Source organism: Rutidosis leptorrhynchoides, chromosome 10, assembly GCF_046630445.1.
Source record: "Rutidosis leptorrhynchoides isolate AG116_Rl617_1_P2 chromosome 10, CSIRO_AGI_Rlap_v1, whole genome shotgun sequence".
NCBI classification, from domain to species: Eukaryota; Viridiplantae; Streptophyta; class Magnoliopsida; order Asterales; family Asteraceae; genus Rutidosis; species Rutidosis leptorrhynchoides.
This window is the reverse complement of record NC_092342.1, coordinates 232764005-232787567: the sequence shown is the minus strand read 5'-3', so window position 1 is coordinate 232787567 and position 23563 is coordinate 232764005. Positions and strand designations below refer to the sequence as shown.

At 32.2% G+C, this 23563-nt stretch overlaps 1 long non-coding RNA gene across 1 annotated transcript; it reads left to right on the top strand.

The window, feature by feature from the left end:
• The first annotated feature begins 21910 nt into the window (after window positions 1–21910).
• On the top strand, window positions 21911–23333 carry LOC139873594 (uncharacterized). Its single transcript, XR_011767388.1, has 3 exons — window positions 21911–22073; window positions 22552–22632; window positions 22929–23333. It is a non-coding gene; the product is annotated as an uncharacterized lncRNA (long non-coding RNA).
• Window positions 23334–23563: the final 230 nt, after the last annotated feature.

The following is a 23563-nucleotide window of genomic DNA, read 5'->3' as shown; positions in this document are numbered from 1 at the left end:
TGTTTTGTATCTTTAAAAATGGATACAAGATCAAATTCCATGACAATGAAAATCAAACTCAGTACAAATCAAGATCTAGTTTTCTTATTATTTTTTTTTTCATTTATCTTCTTCTGCGATGGAACCTGTCGACACTGACCCTTTTGATACAACAAGTGACTCCCTCAAAAATTTGTTGAAAAGTTATTCGAATTCTTCACCCTTTAAATCACTTAAAACTTCTATTGATTGTTAATAGCTAATAAGGTAAGCAAAGTTATTTTTTTTTCTTTCCAAACGAAACCTCTGTTCCAACTATAAAATTTCATAACTCCACTTCGAATCAAATTTCAAAATTTATAAATACAGTTGAGTTTTAAATCATTTATCCAAACTATCTAAAAAGTTTCAAGCCTCAAATCCAAATATCGAGTCCAAATTTCTGAAGTCAAACTTGATATTTCAAAAGTCAAACAGAGTGTTTATCGAGAAATTTGGATTCGTTGTAATGTTTCAAGTTAAATTGACGAATTCAATAGTATCTATGAATGATTTAGGAACTATTTCATGTAGAAATCTTTGTCCAAAACAAGCTCAAAAGTGAAATCATATTTTTTTTTTCTTATTATTACCGTCGCATATCAACTTCAGTTCCAAGATTTATTTTAATTTTTTTTCTATAATATAAACATTAATTATTGATGATTCTAATTAATTTGAATAACCTAAAATTTATTTTGTAAATGAATCGTTGTTTGAATGGTATACTGGACGACTAGATTGTCTTAAGGAAGAAGTAGAAGATTAACAGAAAATAAATATAGGGTATATACTTTTACAGTTCGTATTAAATCAGAAAAAGAGTGACAGCCTAATGGTTTAAGGGAGTGTTTAATGAGCGAGGTCTCGGGTTCGACCCTGGCAGGTGGCAATTTTTTTTAGACAGAATTTTTAAGGGTAACACTCTTATTTTTATTTTTATTATTATTTTTGTTATTGTTATTATTATTGTTATTGTTACTAATATATTTATTAGTTATAAGTATTATTAGGTTAGCATTAAAAATATGATCTATATTATTATCACTTTTGTTATTTAAGCACCATCATTAAGTATTATTAGTGTTATCGTTGGTAATATTAACATTGATATAGGTATTATTATGATTAGGAGTATCATTATTATTATTATTACTATAAAAATAACACAAACTAGTTTTATTATCATTTAAGATTAGTATTAGTATCACTTTTGTAAATGTTAGTACTATTATTAAATAAAAGTATCATTATTTTAAATCTATCATCTTATTAAAATTAGTATTATTACTAATAATATTACCAGTAGTATCATATTTACTAATATCATAAGTACTATTAAAGTTTGCACTTTACATAAAAAAATTTCATTTTTTTTTTGTATTATTATTATTATTAAATCTAATAGTATTAACATCATTATCTTAGTATAATCAATAATTTATGAAACAAATGATATTTATATAAACATACACTTAATACACATAAATAAACTATATTAACACCTTATGTATCACAACATATAAAATGAATACATTTAATTAAATAATGAAATATATAAGTTATTAATATACAAACTATATCACTAATAATAATATATATATAATTGTTCAATTACAAGTATGTTTAACGTATATATCAATAATATAGGTTCGTGAATCCGAGGCCAACCCTGTATTGTTCAGTTTTGTAATATGTATTTTTACTACAAAATACAGTATGGTGAGTTTGATTTGCTCCCTTTTTAATTGCTTTTGCAATATATATTTTTGGCCTGAGAATACATGCGCTGCTTTTATAAATGTTTACGAAATAGACACAAGTACTTAAAATATATATTCTACGTTGAGTTGTATCACTGGCATACTTCCCTGTAACTTGGTAACTACTATTTACATGCGGTATTGTAAACGCGAATCCTGTTAATAGATCTATCGGGCCTGACAACCCCAACCGGACTGGACGACCAGTATTCAACGGTTGCACAGTACTTCGTTTCGGTGACTACACTTGGTACGGTGTAGTGAGATTTCATAATAAAGGGAATATGCGACGTTGATTAAATGTTAAGTATGGTTATCAAGTGCTCAACCACTTAGAATATTTTTATTAAAACGTTTGTGTATATGAAATCTTGTGGTCTATTAGCATATTGAAATGATTGTTATGATAAACCTATGATCTCACCAACCTTTTGGTTGATACTTTTAAGCATGTTTATTCTCAGGTACGAATTAAGTCTTCCGCTGTGCATTTGCTCATTTTAAAGATATTACATGGAGTCGTTCAAGACATATAGAGGTCTGTACCTCGCAATGGAACTAGTTGTTGAAGACTTCGTCCAGGTGGATTAGGATGGGTCATCACAAAGTTTGACTCCGCTAAAGGTTTAAGAACAAGATACACGCATGTACTTGCTGTCAAACCTATGCTCTGATACCAACTTGTAACACCGGCCATTTTTTTATAACACAGTGGAAGTCTTAGTTAATAAAACACCACATTAATTACATTAGTACAAAAGCTTAAGTTTAAATTTCACAAACGGTGTTACTTTATTACAAACACGGTTACAAATGTCCACATCAGAGTTGCTAGTCAAACATGTCTTCTACATTAAGTTCCGATCCCATCAACAGTACCTAAACCTGCAGGGGGAGGAATGTGGGGGATTAGCGCACCGCTAAGTGAATGGAATCTATCTACAGATTAAGCTTAAGCAATCCCTCATACATCAGTCAACTAACATGCTTACAACCATCAAGCATACAAACAACGACAATATCAGGCTCGACGGCTTGTACGGGCACACGACTCCTAGCCGATCGAACTAGAGTCTACCGATAGTCCTTCCTACCAAGTATATGCATAACTATCCAAACGCAACACATGCGTTCTTCTATGCTATACTAACAGACTGTAGGACTTGGACTCAACCTCCCTTGGAATGGTTGACCTCACACAAACTTCAACCACCCTAGGCATGGTTGAAAGCCCCCAACCGCCCTAGGCATGGCTGGTGTCAAATACAGTGCACATATACAATATATATAGATCACATAGCATGCAACTATCTATCTAGCATGGCAATCACTACACTACACAAGGTAATCAGAGTAATCCACAGTAGCATGATTTGCTACTTAAACTCTATCCGAAGATAGACCCACTCACCAATTACCAGCAACGGCTTAGATTCTAACTACTGAGCTTTCTCTTTATCCTTTCCACCTGAGAATAAACATAACCAAGTCAGTAATCATGTCTTGATATAATCCCAGCAACAAGACAATAACATCAATATATAAACACTTGAACACTTAACCACCTGACCAGTCAACCGTACGAGTGACACTCACCCGCACGTTTGAGGAACCTCAACCGTGAGGTTGACACCTCACTCGTACGTTTAGTCCTTGGACAAATATCTAATTAGACAACAGTAGATCTGTATGGTTGACTACACGAGTGACATATGACTCGTACGAGTCACATCTCAACCGTACGATCCAACTTTCAAATATACTAGTTCAAGTAGTCACTCACTCGTGCGGTTCACCATGCGGTTGACCGCCTCAACCGTATGAGTGAAAGCTCTCTTATGCGAGTGACAAGGAACATCAATAACAATATGTAATAACATTTTCCAACCTATATTCATCATATATTCAATCATTCATAAGCCTATATCAAGAATTCAACCCATAATAACATTTTAACGCATGCATACTAGACACACACGCTAATATCTATATTTATGACTCAAATACATTCTGATATAGCTTCTAAAATGTTTACCATTGGAAAGGATTTTTCATTACGATTCCAACGATACTTGATTCATCAAAAACGGAGTTACGGGTTTGAAAGTTATGACCAAAGCAAGTTTCCACAAATCTGACCATGTGCTCACACGTGTGAATGAGGCCTCACTCGTATGAGTGAGGCCTCACTCGTATGAGTGAGCCCTCACACATGGTTTTGACCCTCAGAAGTGTGGTCACTCGTACGAGTGACCTGTCACTTGTGTGGGAGCTGAAGAACAGCTCTTGCACGCTGATTTTCGCATTTTTGGCCCAAAAACTCGATTTTTGCAAGTTCTAACCTCAAAACCACTTGAAAAACATCATATAAACCTTATAACAACTATTTCTAACATCAATTAAGCATAACAAATACAAAACATGAAGATTCAAGGTCAAAAATGCTTAAAACCCACTTTACACCCAAACCCAATTTCTTTAAGAATTAACACACGAATTCAAGTAAACAAACCTGGATTAATGATCACAAAGATGATATGAATCAATCCTTAAAGCCTTACAATCCAATTTTTAGCTTGGATTAATTTAGGGTTTGAGAGGAAATGAAGTTAGGTACGTACTTGTTTTAAGATAATTCTAGAAATAAGAAGATAGAAGCAGTTTACACTCTTAAGTGGGTATTAAAACCCATACCCCACAACACACGGGTATTTATCAGTTATCTAATATCTTTCATACCTCGTTAGGAGACCCTAACAGAGTCCAAATTAAACAAACGAACCATTTCTGTGACCCTTATCACAAACTGGTCTTAACCAACTAATCAAATAATAATAAATATATTGTTAAAATAAAAGCATATTTAAACACAAATATAAACTTAAGGCCAATTAAGTAATCTTACTTCTAACCCCCGGTTTCAGTCTGTTACACTCCGTGATCGGAATCCGCAAAGCACATAATATCAACCCAGGTGAACTTTGGATACCATAACCCAAGATGCATTGTTCCCTTTAAGTATCTAAAGATCCTTTTAATGGCCTCAACGTGTGATGTTTTTGGATCTCCTGAAACCTTGCACACAAGCACACACTAAACATGATATCGAGCCCACTTACTGTTAAATATAGAAGGGATCCAATCATTCCCCTATATTTGGTGCTATCCAGGGATGGCAATGGATCGGATATGGATTGGATGATGGCATATCCACATCCATATCCATTTAATTTCTTCTCTTCCATATCCATATCCATATCCATTTAATTTCAGTTCATCCATCCATATCCGATGGATTAAGTGGGTTAATGGATATCCGTTGGATATCAAATGAAATGTTAATATAACGATGAGTTTATCAATTTAATATATATTATAACAAATGTAAATATTTAATCTTTTATGTTTTTGATTCGTTATACATGTTTTGATTGTAATTTTTCCTCGATTGTGAATTTAATTAAGCAAAATACATTATAATATAAGTAAATATATGTTTAAACTAATCTAAATATGTAATTTTGAATATTGTTAGTAACAATTTAATAATTGTGACTATCACAACCCTTATTTTCGTTAATAATTTAAGAATTTGTAGGTTACATGTATATGTATATCGATATGTAGATGTATATGCATATATTTTAATACGTATATATGTATGTATAAATATATTTTGGGTGATAATGAATATATCCGTGGATGATAAACTGTCATCCATATCCGATCCACGAAATATTTAGATCATCCATATCCATATCCGTTAATCGTTTATTTACATCATCCATATCCATTATAAATGGATCGGATCGGGTGGATGTCCATATGGCACCATCTGGTTCAAAGAATTACATAAGTGCAACAACTTCATCAACTAAAGCAGGTGATGTACTTCCAGCAAGTACACCAACGGGAACAAATGATGAACTTCTAATTGAAGATGTACCGCCTACTCAGGAAACTTTAGAACGAATTCAAGAAGAAGAAGAACATATAAGTGAAGAAGTTATCGAAGAAATAATAACCGAGACATTAACACGTTTCAAAACGTTAACCACGGATACAAGTAAACCAAGTCAATGGCGCGCAAGGCGTGGGCCGCATGCCACAAAATTAAAGAAAGCATCAACAAGTAAAAAAAAAGCATGCATTTTCAAAGCAGAAGATGACGAAGTAACAACTGTCAAGGATATTAACGTAACTGGGTATTTTTAGTTGATGATTCATATCAAGGGGAAGATGGTGAGCTTTTTTAACAACAAAATGGAATATGAAGAAGAGAATGAAGATGAAGTTATTTCTGAAAAAATGGCAACCAAAATGTTAAATAGAATTTTAACAAACAATAAAACCACCAGCAATGACTGAATCAACTCAGTGTTTTGTTAATCACATAGAAAATTATCCACTCCCGAGGAATATCGTCATCAATTAGATTCTATGATGGAATGTCATATCTAGAAGATTTTTTAGCAATGATTGAGGGTGTAATGCATTTACAACATTGGGAAGACGAGGTATCTTGTCATATGTTTCCTATGGTCCTGCAAAAAAATGGCTAGAGAAATGTTTGCAAGCTTACCGGCATGAAGCATTACACATTTGGATTTAAGAGTGAAGTTTGTAAGGCAATACCAAAGCCTGCAAAGTTTCACATTGACACATTTGGACACCCATGAAATCAAAATGCATAGCAATGAGTCATTGAGAAATTTCATGAAACGATATACATTCGAATGTCAGAAAATACCGGATATTTTAGAATCTCAGTTGGTATCTCGTTTTACTTTTTGTTTAAATCAAAGGCGATTTGGAATTCTGGTTCATGCATTGCGTTATGATGTACCTAAAACGTTACATCAAGCTCTAGGGATAGCTCAGAAGCATTTACGAGTAAGAGAGATGGGACAACAGCGATATGATGGAGGTTCAAGGCAAGAAAATGTATGACGGAATTTTAACAGATGTCAGCAAAGAAACGGTAATCCTTATCAGGGGTGGAAAGGCAATAATCATTCAAATGAATGATTATCACAATAATCGCAGACCGCTGGAGAGGCATCCATTAATAATGGCATTAACAAAGAATCTAAGAGAAATCCTATTTACTGAGCCGATAAATAAAACTTTTAATCCCCCTGCACCAATGGAGGAGTATGAGGAGCGAAAAAGTGATCAATGGTGTGATTTTCATGAGACATATGGCCATGATACTGATACTTGCAAGTCTTTAATGAGAGAAATCACAACAAAAATCAAAGATGGAGAATTGAATCATCTATTACCAGGAAAGCAATACAGAAAGAATGATCCAAACAAAATATTTTCATGGCAAGGAAAAGTTGTGACGACACGAAAATTTCCGACCAAATTTAAACTTAATCTTATTATGATTTTGACATGATAAGCAAAGTCTGTAATGTTAAAGTCTCAAAAACTGTGAACTGTGTTTATGTATTCATTTGACCTTTGACTACTCCCGACGATTCAAGAACAATTAATTGTAAATAAATATGTGTGTATGTATATTTCGAAATATAATTTGAAGTATTATATGTTATTGTTATTAAAAATTAATAAAATAAAAATAGGATATTATAATGATTATTATTTAAAATATATCAATATATATATAAAGTATATTAAAAATAAATATTAAATGATTGTAATACTCGTTTGATGTTCCGATTGATATTAAGCAAGTTAAATTCAAACTTATGTAATTTTAAATTAAACGGTGATACGAACATGAGTAATATAAAATTTAGGCTTATTAAAGATGTATTTAGGAACTATTTGTTGTATCTTAAAACTTTTTATATTTTACTTGGGATTGGGAGTGAATAATTAATGTAATTTTTATTTAATAGTTAATGATCGAATTTTATACCATAATGACCAAAATAATTAAATATATTTAATTTAAAAATATGAGATTTTTTTGAAGACTTTTATCCACCCCTGATGATCAACGAAACACGAATTTCAGTCCGTGAATAAAGTAGTAGACGACGGCTAATTTAATCACACATTTTAATATTATATTATATTATAATTATTATATTATTTTATTAAATTATTGTACTGAGTCTATGGAATCTATTACTATTACTGCTACTGTGGCAAATTGAGTGATTGAATTATCTCCACTACCTAATTCTATCTATATTATATATACATATGTCTCTGCATATGATTTCAACACTCCATTTGTGGACTACTACTAAAGATTCGGTTCCTGCTTCTTTCTCTTGTTCGACATCATCAATTAAACCAAGAACCATCCACCACCCTTAAACCATCTATTTCTCTGTTACAATAATTACTTCATCATATTGTTTAACCATACCAAACTATCATCACCGTAGTACGCTAACCCAATCGGCTACCTTTTATCCCACGGAGATTCATGATCAAATCACCATAACTATCACCAAACCTCACGTAAACCACCACCATAACCATTGAAACCCACTTCATCATCCATCACTTTTATAATTTCCTTCTACTACTAAGTTCACACACATGTACGTACCATCGGAATCACCACTACCACCCATCAACAACCATAGCCATTCTCCACCTCTGGCATCACCCCACCGTGAACAACACCATCATCTCCACCGACTCAACACCATCTAGCAACAACCATCGGCTACCACATCAATCTAACACCCACTTGCTCGATACTATAGTTACCGTTACTATTTTTTCTTACTCGATGAGATCACCTTCAACCGAAAATCCACCCTACAACCACCATGGAAAAACCTTGAACAACCATCACCTTCCGGGAAACACCACCATTAAACCACCTCTATAATTCACTATTGCTACTATGTTTCATTTTTCTGTTACCTCTCAAAGCACCACCAAATGGGTCATCATCTGTTAGCCATTTCAATTCGAAAAACCAACACCAAAAAAAAAAAAAAAAACAAAACAAAACCACCATCGTCATTACTTATTGCTGCTCCTGCTGTAACTCCACTCAACTTTCTGGTTCGAAACTAATCACCAAAGCTGACACCAAATAACTGCTACTATTATTAACGGCTACATCTGTTTTATTATTCCTTGTTCAAACGCAAACCGCCATCATTAAACCATCACCGTACCCGTTACTGTTCGTTTTTTTATATAGTCCCAAACGAACAGCCTTTTACTCATTTTCTTTTTCTGTTCGCTGTAACAAACAATGATAAATGATACGGAGTACTATAAACGGCTTCTATATTGTTTCTGTTATGTGTTGGGCTGTTATGTTAAACGGAGTTAGAATGATGATAGGCCTCAACACTAAGTATTATGAGAGGTGAAAGAGAAGCCCATTTAATTTAGGGTTTTGGACTATGATAAGTGGGCTTATAATAAATCCTTTTGTGTTTTATAAAGTGATTAAATAATAAGTGATAAACGAATGGTTGATGATGATTTGCAGAAGAGGTTACGATTATAAGATGATTACAATTATGATTATAGATGTGGTAATACGGTTATGATATTATGTGGCGAAATTTATGATATTAGGATAGCGATGATCAGGTTGATATTAAATAAAGAAGAAGAGAAAACAGACACATAAAGGTTAAATAGATTTAATGTACGAATTACTACAGAAAGTAACTCGCAGATAATTGGTTTAGGGGTGTGTTGGGGTGAGCGAGAGGTCGAGGGTTCGAACCCAACTTGGTGCAATTCTTTTTAAGATGGCTTCTAAGGTAGTTTATATTTTAAAAATCTTTATTATTATTATTATTATTATTATTATTATTATTATTATTATTATTATTATTATTGTTGTTGTTGTTGTTGTTGTTGTTGTTGTTGTTGTTGTTGTTGTTGTTGTTGTTGTTGTTGTTGTTGTTGTTGTTGTTGTTGTTGTTGCTGCTATTATTATTTTAGAACACTTATTATTATTACTAATACTAATGCCATGTAATTTATTATTAACATTAATATAATATATATTATTATCATTATCATTATTACTACTAATATTATCAATTAAAAATTATTAGTATTATCATGACTAACATTATTATTATTAGTAGTATACTATCATTATAATCAAAAACAACTTTTATTACTGTTATTGATATTATGTTACCAAATAAACTTTTTGTATATAAAAAATATACTTTTAGTAATATTACATATAAGTATTTATTAATCATATCAACATTTTATATATAAATATTCATATATAACAAATTAAGTATTTTAATATAATACTAACCAAATATATATTAATATAACTATATAGATATTAAACATTTTGAATATATACACAAATTAAATATATAATATATAAATTAAGATATAATAAATAAATTTGTTCGATTACGATTATGTGTATTAATAAATATATAAATGATATAGGTTCGTGAATCCGAGGTCAACTCTGCATTGTTCAATGTCGTCATATGTATTTTTACTACAAAATACAGTATTGTGAGTTCATTTGATTCCCTTTTACTCTTTATATTTTTGAGACTGAGAATACATGTGCTACTTTTACAACTGCTTTATTAAATGCTTTTAAAATATATTTTGAACTGCGAATACATGAAATGCTTTTATAAATGTTTGACGAGATAGACACAAGCAAAACATTCCTTGAATGAATTATGTGGACGTGATAATTGCCACTATTGAATTATGTGGACGTGATAATTGCCACAATTGATATGAATATTTTTCCCCTGATTATTATTGCTTGGTAACCTAAGAATTAGGGAACATCACTAATTTTGAGAATTAGTGCATGCCTAATTGACGCAAATCCTAAAGGTAGCTACCGGATTTAACACCCCCACCCAGAATGTTCACTAGACGGAAAGGCCAGTGGGCGTGGTGTTTAGTACTTCGAAGTTTATATGATTATTATACAGACGAGATGTTCTATTTTGGGGATATTATTATGCGCATTATATGTTAAGGTCGGTTACCAAGTCAAGCTATGAAAACAATGAAAAGTGAATGTTATGTATCGAGAGAATGATTTTATACACATGTTATGTGTATGTTATTTTTGTGCACAAGATATGTGTACGGTTACTAAGATTTATGAAAGATAATTTCGTACACGAGAAAGGTGTAGTGTATTTAAAAGATATCGCATGTACATTACATGTGGGTATAGGATTCGGGCCCATTTGTACCATGCAGGATTTAAATCTTGTGGTATATCAAAATGATGAATTTTATTGTTTTATGATAAACCTATGAACTCACCAACCTTTTGGTTGACACTTGAAAGCATGTTTATTCTCAGGTATGAAATAAATCTTCCGCTGTGCATTTGCTCATATTAGAGATATTACTTGGAGTCATTCATGACATATTTCAAAAGACGTTGCATTCGAGTCGTCGAGTTCATCAAGATTATTATTAAGTCAATTATAGTTGGAGGTATTATGAAATAGTATGCTTGCCGTCAACTTTCGATGTAAAGAAAGTTTGTCTTTTAAAAACGAATGCAATGTTTGTAAAATGTATCATATAGAGGTCAATTACCTCGTGATGTAATCAACTATTGTGAATCGTTTATATTGTATTTGAACGGGGAATTTCAGTTGGTATTAGAGCGGTGGTCTTAGCGAACCAGGCCTTGCATTAGTATGTGTAACTGATAGTTGTTTAGATACATTAGTGAGTCTGGACTTCGACCGTGTCTGCATGTCAAAAGTTTTGCTTATCATTTAGTGTCGAAAAATTATTTGTTATCATCCTTAAAGTCTAGACACATCTTACTGCCTCTATTGCATAGACAGTGTATCGATAAATTCATATCTTAGCGTATCTTTTATTGTTACCTTTACCTGACAGCTTCCATAGATTCCTCCGTAACTTATGGGATTTTAGTATTATATATGCATATGTAAATTATGTATTGCAGGGTACTAATCTACATCCTATAATCTATTTCTTATCAAAAATACTTCATCTGATCATAAAAGATGAATCCCTCAACCAGTTCGAGTCCCTCAAATTTCGATAGCTATTCCGATAGTTATTCTGACAGCTATTCCGATATGGATTTCCACTCGAGCTCCGAAAGCAGTGTAACCTGAATGAATCAACCAATTAGCCATCATCTATTCTAGATGAATTGGAGATGGGTTCGTAGTCGACTTAATCAATGGAGACGCGAAGAAGGCGATCCTTTCCACCAACCAAATTACCCTCTTAACGATGAACCTGAAGCACTTACCGGCGAACCTGTTCGAGACATCATTTTCTCTCTCATTTCCAGAGTATCTCGTCACAATTATATTCTATCCACAATTCTAAACCTTATTCATCCACTCGTTCCGACCGACAATCATCCCGAAGTAATAAAAGAAGTCAGCAAACTTCGTGCTCGAGTAATAGTTTTGGAAAATATGGTGCAAACTTACCAGCTTCAGCAACATCACCGACATCAACATGACCACCAACAATAGCACCCATACCATCAACAACATACGCCTCAACATCTAATTATGTACCTCGAGTATAATCACCGTTCTACGTGTCGATCTACATCAATTACCTTCGTTCTTCATGGCGATTATGTAATCTCTAAAGTCTTAGAGATTATTTATTCTAGCTCAAACCGAAAATCAAATGAGATTAATATCATATTAACTCATTAAATCCATGATTACATCTGAGGAAAATATATATGTAAGTATATTTTCATAAAGATTGTAATTAAAAATTCTTTTGTACAAACTGTTAATGGTAAAAATATTTTAACGGGTAGGTAATACCCTAGAAATATTTAGATTTCACATTAATAAGTTACACTATACATTCTTCGAATATGATTCAACAGTCATTTACTATCCTACTTACAACCACCAATATATGTATCCGTTCACCGCAGAATAACCATTTTCATTCAATTTCATATTTGGATTTTGACTTATCAGAATCCAACAAGTGGCATAATGAAGAAAATACTGGACAAAATAAAATTTGATAGAAACAAACAAATTAACTACGAGAAAATTTTTGCTAAGAATCCATGCTAACTGTTCCTAGCTAATTGTTCCTAGCTAACTGATTACATTTTATTTATCGCAATTTAATTATCACAATTTATATTCTCGCAATTTTATTTATCGTCATTTAATTTCTGTTATTTATTTTACGCACTTTAAATATCGGGACACGTATACAAGGTTTTGACATATCATATCGACGCATATATATATATATTATTTGGAATAACCATAGACACTCTATATGCAGTAATGTTTGAGTTAGCTATACAGGGTTGAGATTGATTCTACAATAATATATATACTTTGAATTGTGATCGAGTCTGAGACATGTACACGGGTCACGATATGTATTAATTAATTCGAATATTATATATTAAACTATATATGAATGATTGGATTGTTAACTGTGGACTATCGACTGTGGACGAATAATATTGGACAATTAAAATGAATTAAAATACTGATTATAACATATGAAACTAAATAATTCTTCAAGTTTGCCACTTAATTTCATCTTAAACCTCATATTTATCTTGTCGATTACAATCTTCGTTCAAACCTTTCATGATTCTTGAAAATACCTCAATCGAGAGGATGAACCAACCGCACTTCATCTACGGAAGAAAAGATTAATGCATATGGGCATGCACCTGAAAAACTCTCGGAAACTTAGTAAACGTTAACAAGTATCTGTGATAGCTCTTTTGGCGTTGTTATTATCGAAAATAATTTTACAATCCCTCTCCAAAATTAGTCAATTTTTTCATAGCTCCAGCAAATCAACTTCGACTTTTCGTTCGAAACCGCCTTATTATAACCGTGATATATAGGCGTGCTCTTTTATTGTTACCGGGGAACCTTTTATATTCCACCATATTATCAGCAAACGTACCAGCAATCTCGTTGCTCCTTGGCTTAACTCCTTCCGACTAATCATTATATTTATCTATTGAAGTCTTATCATGAACTCAACGGCATCTTGTAACGATAATTACCCTACCAAATGCCGGGAAACATCTATCGATAATCTCGAATTTCTCAGCGATTCTACGACAATAATTATATATATATATATATATATATATATATATATATATATATATATATATATATATATATATATAACTCCTATCTCCTGGATTTACGAACTTAAATTCAGAATTTCTGAAAAATGCTTTAGCCTATGAATCAGTTTTCTGAGTTCTAAAAAAGCTGATGAAGCAGCGCAAACTAAAGACTGTTTAAAGTCAAAAGTTTGATAATAAAGAATGGAATGATGGGAACGCTCGATAGAAAATTTGGTACTGAAAAACAGATTGAGCTAACCATGAAGGAGACTCTGAACAAATCACAAGGACTAAACTTGTACATAAAGAATCCTGATGATTCTGTTTCTGATGAAGCCTTCAACGAATATCTTGCTCCGTACTCATGTTAAAATCTTGCGGAAAATCTTTTTTCTTCAACCATCGAACTTAGAAATTCCAAAATATCATCATAAATATCTTCGATATATCTGAAGATATTTTCATAAATATTCTCGTCCGAAATTATTTATCTTTTCGTGCCACCTATATTACATCATAAAGGAAACTACTTTAGTTTCTAAATTTCTTTAAAATTCGAGTTTGAATTATGAATGATTTTGAAGTAGTGTTGGAAATTGATGCATGAGTTAGTATAATATAATGACACTTGATCAACGTGATTATATTACAGTAAGTCATGTTGAGTTTCTAATGGAACATGATGATTCACAGATCATAACGTCATCATGTGCCATGTTATACGACTCTTACATTCTATCTAATCTCCAAACATATCAAGAACATATTTTCTTGATAGTTCTATCTTTTCTCCTAAATTCTGGTAATTTAACCAATCAAGATCGTGCTATTACGATTTCTCTCTTAGAACGTTAGTCATGTTCATTCGGAACTTCATATATACAAATTCTGGACCATTATACGCTTGACTTAAAATCGGAAAGAGGAAACAAAACTATGAATTGAGGGAGAAAGAATAGAAAGTGTGAGTTGTGGAAATAAGGAAAAGAAGGGAATGGATTTATAGTAAAATATCCGACAAAGCAATCGAGACAGATCATCGCATTTAATTGAAGAAGATTCTAATTTCCTTAATTACCGAAGAATCGAATCTGATATAGGTTTCGAAGATTTTCTTTAGATTCCTTGAATTCCGAAAATCAACCGTGACTACGTCACCGGTTAAGACGAATTTTCATTTATTCATTTCACTCTTTTACGATAGCTTCACTCGTACTCTTCGAGTAATCGAATTATCTTATCCATATTACTCAACAGTAATAAAACTCTATTTATCAACTCATATTCGCCAGGAAAACATTTTATTGTTAGCCATTACCATCCCAATCAAATTTCGGGACGAAATTTCTTTAACGGGTAGGTACTGTGACGACCCAGAAATTTCTGACCAAATTTAAACTTAATCTTATTATGATTTCGACACGATAAGCAAAGTCTGTAATATTAAAGTCTCAAAAACTGTGAACTGTGTTTATGTATTCATTTGACCTTTGACTACTCCCGACGATTCACGAACAATTAATTGTAAATAGATATGTGTGTATGTATATTTCGAAATATAATTTGAAGTATTATATGTTATTGTTATTAAAAATTAATAAAATAAAAATAGGATATTATAATAATTATTATTTAAAATATATCAATATAAATATAAACTATATTAAAAATAAATATTAAATGATTGTAATACTCGTTTGATGTTCCGATTGATATTAAGCAAGTTAAATTCAAACTTATGTAATTTTAAATTAAACGGTGATCCGAAAATGAGTAATATAAATTTTAGGCTTATTAAAGATGTATTTAGGAACTATTTGTTGAATTTTAAAACTTTTTATATTTTACTTGGGATTGGGAGTGAATAATTAATGTAATTTTTATTTAATAGTTAATGATCGAATTTTATACCATAATGACCAAAATAATTAAATATATTTAATTTAAAAATATGAGATTTTTCTGAAAACTTTTATCCGCCCCTGATGATCAACGAAACACGAATTTCAGTCCGTGAATGAAATAGTAGACGACGGGTAATTTAATCACACGTTTTAATATTATATTATATTATAATTATTATTATATTATTTTATTAAATTATTGTACTGAGTCTATGGAATCTATTACTATTACTGCTACTTTGGCAAATTGAGTGATTGAATTATCTCCACTACCTAATTCTATCTATATTATATATACATATGTCTCTGCATATGATTTCAACACTCCATTTGTGGACTACTACTAAAGATTCGGTTCCTACTTCTTTCTCTTGTTCGACATCATCAATTAAACCAAGAACCATCCACCACCCTTAAACCATCTATTTCTATGTTACAATAATCACTTCATCATATTGTTTAACCATACCAAACTATCATCACCGTAGTACGCTAACCCAATCGGCCACCTTTTATCCCATGGAGATTCACGATCAAACCACCATAACTATCACCAAACCTCACGTAAACCACCACCATAACCATTGAAACCCACTTCATCATCCATCACTTTTATAAATTCCTTCTACTACTAAGTTCACACACATGTACGTACCACCACCGGAATCACCACTACCACCCGTCAACAACCATCACCACTCTCCACCTCCGGCATCACCCCACCGTGAACAACACCATCATCTCCACCGACTCAACACCATCGAGCAACAACCATCGGCTACCACATCAATCCAACACCCACTTGCTCGATACTATAGTTACTGTTACTATTTTTTCTTACTCGATGAGATCACCTTCAACCAGAAATCCACCCTACAACCACCATGGAAACACCTTGAACAACCATCACCTTCCGAGAAACACCACCATTAAACCACCTCTATAATTCACTATTGCTACTATGTTTCATTTTTCTGTTACCTCTCAAAGCACCACCAAATGGGTCATCATCTGTTAGCCATTTCAATTCGACAAACCAACACCAAAAAAAAAAAAAAAAAAAAAAAAAACCACCATCGTATTACTTGTTGCTGCTCCTGCTGTAACTCCACTCAAATTTCTGGTTCGAAACTAATCACCAAAGCCGACACCAAATAACTGCTACTATTATCAACGGCTACATCTGTTTTATTGTTCATTGTTCAAATGCAAACTGCCATCATTAAACCATCACCGTACCTGTTACTGTTCGTTTTTTTTATATAGTCCCAAACGAACAACCTTTTACTCGTTTTCTTTTTCTGGTTCGCTGTAACAAACAATGATAAATGATACGGAGTAATACATACGGCTGCTATATTGTTTCTGTTATGTGTTGGGCCGTTATGTTAAAGGGAGTTAGAATGATGGGCCTCAACACTAAGTATAATGAGAGGTGAAAGAGAAGCCCATTTAATTTAGGGTATTGGACTATGATAAGTGGGCTTATAATAAATCCTTTTATGTTTTATAAAGTGATTAAACGATAAGTGATAAACGAATGGTTGATGATGATTTGCAGAAGAGGTTACGATCATAAGATGATTACAATTATGATTATAGATGTGGTAATACGGTTATGATATTATGTGGCGAAGTTTATGATATTAGGATAGCGATGATCAGGTTGATATTAAATAAAGAAGAAGAGAAAACAGACACATAAAGGTTAAATAGATTTAATGTACGAATTGCTACAGAAAGTAACTCGCAGATAATTGGTTTATGGGTGTGTTGGGGTGAGCGAGAGGTCGAGGCTTCGAACCCAACTTGGTGCAATTCTTTTTAAGATGGCTTCTAAGGTAGTTTATATTTTAAAAATTATTATTATTATTATTATTATTATTATTATTATTATTATTATTATTATTGTTGTTGTTGTTGTTGTTGTTGTTGTTGTTGTTGTTGTTGTTGTTGTTGCTATTAATATTTTAGAACACTTATTATTATTACTAATACTAATGCCATGTAATTTATTATTAACATTAATATAATATATATTATTATCATTATCATTATTACTACTAATATTATCAATTAAAAATTATTAGTATTATCATGACTAACATTATTATTATTAGTAGTATACTATCATTATAATCAAAAACAACTTTTATTACTAATATTGATATTATGTTACCAAATAAACTTTTTGTATATAAAAAAAAATATACTTTTAGTAATATTACATATAAGTATTTATTAATCATATCAACATTTTTATATAAATATTCATATATAACAAATTAAGTATTTTAATATAATACTAACCAAATATATATTAATATAACTATATAGATATTAAACATTTTGAATATATACACAAATTAAATATATAATATACAAATTAAGATATAATAAATAAATTTGTTCAATTACGATTATGTGTATTAATAAATATATAAATGATATAGGTTCGTGAATCCGAGGTCAACCCTTGATTGTTCAATGTCGTCATATGTATTTTTACTACAAAATACAGTATTGTGAGTTCATTTGATTCCCTTTTACTCTTTACATTTTTGGGACTGAAAATACATGCGCTACTTTTACAACTGCTTTATTAAATGCTTTTGAAATACATTTTGAACTGCGAATACATGAAATGCTTTTATAAATGTTTGACGAGATAGACACAAACAAAACATTCCTCGAATGAATTATGTGGACGTGATAATTGACACCATTGAATTATGTGGACGTGATAATTGCCACAATTGATATGAATATTTTTCCCCTGATTATTATTGCTTGGTAACCTAAGAATTAGGGAACATCACTAATTTTGAGAATTAGTGCAAGCCTAATTGACGCGAATCCTAAAGGTAGCTACCGGGTTTAACAACCCCACCCAGAATGTTCACTAGACGGAAGGGCTAGTGGGCGTGGTGTTTGGTACTTCGAAGTTTATATGATTATTTTACAGACGAGATGTTCTGTTTTAGGGATATTATTATGCGCATTATATGTTAAGGTCGGTTACCAAGCCAAGCTATGAAAGCAATGAAAAGTGAATGTTATGTATCGAGAGAATGATTTTATACACAGGTTATGTGTATGTTATTTTTGTGCACAAGATATGTGTACGGTTACTAAGATTTATGAAAGATGATTTTGTACACGAGAAATGTGTACTGTATTTAAAAGATATCGCATGTACATTACAGGTGGGTATAGGATTCGGGCCCATTTGTACCATGCAGGATTTAAATCTTGTGGTCTATCAAAATGATGAATTTTATTGTTTTATGATAAACCTATGAACTCACTAACCTTTTGGTTGACACTTGAAAGCATGTTTATTCTCAGGTATGAAAGAAATCTTCCGCTGTGCATTTGCTCATATTAGAGATATTACTTGGAGTCATTCATGACATATTTCAAAAGACGTTGCATTCGAGTCGTCGAGTTTATCAAGATTATTAGTAAGTCAGTTATAGTTGGAGGTATTATGAAATAGTATGCTTGCCGTCAACTTTCGATGTAAAGAAAGTTTGTCTTTTAAAAACGAATGCAATGTTTTTAAAATGTATCATATAGAGGTCAATTACCTCGCGATGTAATCAACTATTGTGAATCGTTTATATTGTATATGAATGGGGCATTTCAAAAGTCAAAAGTGGAGGGCGCAGAGATAGATGAGGAAGAGAAAATAGAAATCAATACGGTGAGCGGAGGGAAGAAAAAGAACAAACACCGGAACTTCGAATCAAAGTAATTTGGAACGAAGGAGAAGATATTTTATATGATTTCGCTGATTGTAAATGCACATATTTCCAATTCAATAGAAAATTACAATACTTATTTTTGTAATTATTAATGTTGGAATCGGTCGTTAATATGAATGAACAACTTTGTAAATTTGTTTGCTGGTAAACTTCTGCTTTGTTGTTTTTTTCTATGGTTTTTACGTCTGTTATTTTGCTAATTTTGGAATCGTAATAAGTGTGTTGCATTGTTCTATCATGTGATAGTTGTTGGTTTGGTTGTTATATTAGAGTTATTGATTGATTTCTTTATATTTTATATGTAGATTATTCTTCTCATTGCCTTTCATTTCTGCTTTGTCAAGTAAGTGTTCTATTATTTTTTTCACTTTTACAAGTATTGTCTTATGTTAAGTTTTGTAGTGCATTTTTATTTGTAAATGTTCATAGTGTGTCACTGTATAATGACTCTGGGTTATGTATTTTTTGGTGCTCAAATTGGTTAGTATACATAGATTTTTAATGGTATTAGTGAATGTGTTGTTTTTGTCCGTAATAATGTGGATTCTCTGTGAGTTTGAGCGTGTGTTAGTCCGTTTTATTAGGCTGTGACAACCTAATGTCAAGTGCAAAACGTTAGAGGAGATCATCTCGAGATAACAATGCTTCTAATAGTGGTCATGATTGTTGGATCAAACTTAGATTAAACTAACAAAATAATAATAATAAATAATAAGACAGAAGCTTGTGATATGTATGAGTTGGTGAGGTAGACCCAAAACAATTAGAAAACTTTTATTGCATTATGATTCTCACGATTACACCATATATATATATATAGCTAAAACATCACTTGTTCCCAAAGAATTGTATCCATTCTAAAATTAGTTGATTCACCAAATCAAGTAAACATGGAATATCAATTCCTACCAAAAAACACTTATTAATTACTTAAAACATAACATCTAAATAATTATTAAAATTAACCGATTACTCTAACAATCATCCCCTTAATCGGTTATAGCAAAGCAGGTTCCTCCTCAATCAAGTTTGCCTCTTTTTCCCACGTAGGACACTCATTGTTGAAATGGCCAAATTCACCACACTTGAAACATCTAACGCGGCTTTTGTCCCGGACACGTTCATTTACATCTCGACCCTTCACGGACCCACGGCCTCTCCCCCGGCCACGCCCAAAGTCTTCACGATTTGAACCGCCATGGCCACAATGTTTACACCCGTGTGTTTTTTCCTCAATAGCCAACAACAAACCACCTTGAATGCCCTCTATTTTCTCGGTTCCTTTGATGCGCTCTTCATATGCCTTCAATCTCCCAACGGCTTCATCAAACAACATTTTATCCAACTCGAAACATTGCTCTATAGACGCCACAATTTGGAGAAACGACATAGGCATAGAATCAAGCAATCTTTTCACCAAGTTCACATCTTTAAGCTCATATCCAAGAGTCCTTGCTTTTGATGCTAAACCGGTCAATTTTGTAGCAAAATCATCAACCGTTTCTCCCTCCTTCATGCGCAAACTTTCAAGCTCCCTTTTCAAAGTTGCAACCCGAGCCAATCTCACCCGATCCACCCCCAAGTAACGCGTTTTCAGACCGTCCCACACTTGTTTTGGATCAGTATAACTCGCTATTTGCAACACCATCTCTTCGGGTATTGCTTGAAACAAGAAAGCAAGTGCTTGCTTTGATTTCTTTGGATCCAGCTCCACACCTGATTTTGGTTCCACCGCTTCCCATATTCCATAAGCATCCATAATCGCCTTCACTTTGACCGCCCATACCTGATAGTTTGTTGGGGTCAAAACTGGAACCTGATATGGCATGGAGCTTCCTTCCTTAGCTTGTACCAACGCCATTTTTTTAGACAGCTTCAACTTTTACGATCAACTTTGTTCCAAGAAACTCTTCACACCACCCAAGAAAATAAACCCTGGCCACGGGCTATACCGATTTCTTGTCCCCGGTTTAGTTTTTTTTCACGAACAACACGATCTAGTTGAAGCTGCACCTAGCTCTTGATACCAAGTGTTGGATCAAACTTAGATTAAACTAACAAAATAATAATAATAATAATAATAAATAATAAGACAGAAGCTTGTGATATGTATGCGTTGGTGAGGTAGACCCAAAACAATTAGAAAACTTTTATTGCATTATGATTCTCACGATTACACCATATATATAGCTAAAACATCACTTGTTCCCAAAGAATCGTATCCATTCTAAAATTAGTTGATTCACCAAATCAAGTAAACATGGAATATCAATTCCTACCAAAAAACACTTATTAATTAATTAAAACATAACATCTAAATCTAAATAATTATTAAAATTAACCGATTACTCTAACAATGATGGCCACTTTTTATATTCTGATATGCTAGTTGTTTCATCAAGATAATTAGCCACTAGAAATATGTTACGAAGACGTAATCATTTGCCATCACATATGTCTCAACAGTTCAGATGGCCTTTTGTTTCTCATCCTTTGTGTTATGTTACTAACACTTCTGAAGCTGCAGAGAACATCACATATGCCCCAACAGTTTAGAATGGTAATTGTTTACTTATTTATGTGATTCTTTGTGATCCATTGTATTCTTTTCCGAATAAAATTTAGTTTTTTTGTTTCTCATGGCCATGTTGTAGATGCAAATATGTCGTTGTTTCTTCATCAGAACTACAAACTAGAAATGTGTTATATAGTCGTAATAACTAGGAGACATTCATTCCTTATCTTCCGACTATACCTGGCAATTGAGATCTAAACACTCAAATTCGGGTTAAATGGGTCATGCTTTCGGGTGAACTGTGTCTTGAGAAAATTTAGGACTAACAATGTAAATTAAAACTTAAAAAAGATTTAAATGGGTTTCTCTCCAACCTATTGAGTCTTATACACAAAATGAAGGAACATGTCTAATGAGTATCAATATTCAAAGATCAATAAACAGAAATAGGTCTAATGAGTTTTGTGAATGGGTCAACTGACAGTTTTTTTAAAGGTAATTAAATTGAGGTAATTAAATGCAGATTACGTGGATTATGAGCATGTGCAACTACAGGTGTTGGACGTTTGGTTTATAAGGGTACTCGTGGTAGATCATCTGTTAGGTATTCAATTTTGTGTTTTTCGTTGAATTGTCAATTATTGTGTCTAAATTTATAGCTATATTTTGGTTTAGTTGATGTTAAAGTGGTTTAATATTATGAATTTGTTGAGAATTATTGTGCATTTAGTTGAAATGAAAGCTACGACTAATTGTATATGAAATGTAGTCATGTTGCCCCTATCTTGCCGATGGATGTAGTAATGTTGGAAACGCGTATTATAAAGTAACATATAGTTATCCTATGTTGAATCGTTATTATATACTCAGAAGTCGATAAGTAGTCCATCTGATATTCAGGTTAAGTTGCACATTCTTTCTTGCTGAAGTTATTTTTGGAGAACTCGGTGTTTGTTGCTATTGTGGTGATAAATCAAGAAGATCGACTTCGTGGACTTCAAAAAACCCATGTAGCAGATTTCTTGGTTGCCTTAAATACACGGCTGCAAGAAGATGTGATTGCTTTAGATGGTTTCACCCAGGGTTGCCGAATGATTGGTATGCAATTAAGATGGTTGATTTCAAGGATGAAAGAATAAAATATGAACAAAAAGTTAAAAAATTGAAGTATGAGGTATGGTTTGCAAGATTGATTATATGGCTATTGTATGTTTGCTGGTTTTTGTATTTTTTTTTGTTCTGAATTGAATTTTTATTTTGTCAGGATGTTAGATTATGTTTTGTAACCATTTGGATAATGATGAATTCCAGTTTGTAATGGATATCATGTTAGTAATTGAAATTCCAATTTCCAGTTTATACTACAAGAACAGTATAACAATGTATACAATAATAAAATAAGCAAACATACCGTAGTATCATTACATAGATTGTTTACAAAAGATATATAAACTTAAAAATTAGTTCAATTTAGTTTTTAGGACCATGGGTTTAATAATAACAATTATAATAGGACCCAAAGCTAAACGGTCCTA